The following is a 1,007-nucleotide window of genomic DNA, read 5'->3' as shown; positions in this document are numbered from 1 at the left end:
AGACTCAATATGTTTTAAAAATATATAGAAAAACTTAAATAAACTAACAAAAAAGTCATGAAAAAATTAACAGGGTTCTGAATGGTGCAAAAGCTATAATTCCTTTTGGAAGCATGATAATAGCAATGACAATGAATATGAATTAAATAAATTGCTGGAACTTCAAGGCAAACTTCAGGACTTAAATACACTTGCTCTGTATAACTTTTACAATACATCATTATAATATTAAAAGTGACTAGATCCTTATGAGCCAAAACATCATTAAGAATGGAATATTTTGGGTAGCCATACATAAATAGTAAGAGTAATCTAAATACAAAGTACAGTGATTAAATCATGATTGTTGTCTTTTCTTTGGTTTTGCCACTTTAATCCCATCTTGGTTCTGTTTTACCACATGTGCTATACTCCTGGCCAAACCATATATAATATTACGTTTGAAATTATCTGAAAACAACACAAGCACAACAATATGTTCAATGCTATCTTTGTGTAAAACTTGTGGCCAATATCCTACTTATCCCAAGAAAAGAATCACATGAAGGGAGTTACAGAAGTAAAATGGATAATATTTTAAGAAATATAAAACAATTCCTGGTTAAAATCAACTCCTCAATGTTTCCCTTTAGCATACTTATACTAACATCTGTACAGCAATCTTTAATGTTAACAAAGTGACTTCATTTGTAGCTCAAACCATATATGTAAAGAAAGAAGACATAACTATCATTTATTTTCAAGTAATGCAGGAGTAGAATATCAAATACATGAACAAACTCAGTGAGGTAATCAAATAATGAAAAGGAAAAGGCTGATAAATGATGAAGGTATTACAAAATAGGATTATCTATGTCTACTCCCACCCACACACATTAAGTTAAGTGTTACAAGAAATGAGATAAAAACCCTTTTGAGGTCTCTAGTGACTATTTCATATATCTGGGTACTTTTCTGAGTACAATCATTTTGGTAATATTCACAGCTAAAGAAGCTAAAGAAGCTGC

This window comes from Penaeus monodon, chromosome 19 (genome assembly GCF_015228065.2).
Source record: "Penaeus monodon isolate SGIC_2016 chromosome 19, NSTDA_Pmon_1, whole genome shotgun sequence".
Taxonomy (NCBI): Eukaryota; Metazoa; Arthropoda; class Malacostraca; order Decapoda; family Penaeidae; genus Penaeus; species Penaeus monodon.
Note: the sequence above shows the minus strand (reverse complement) of the source record.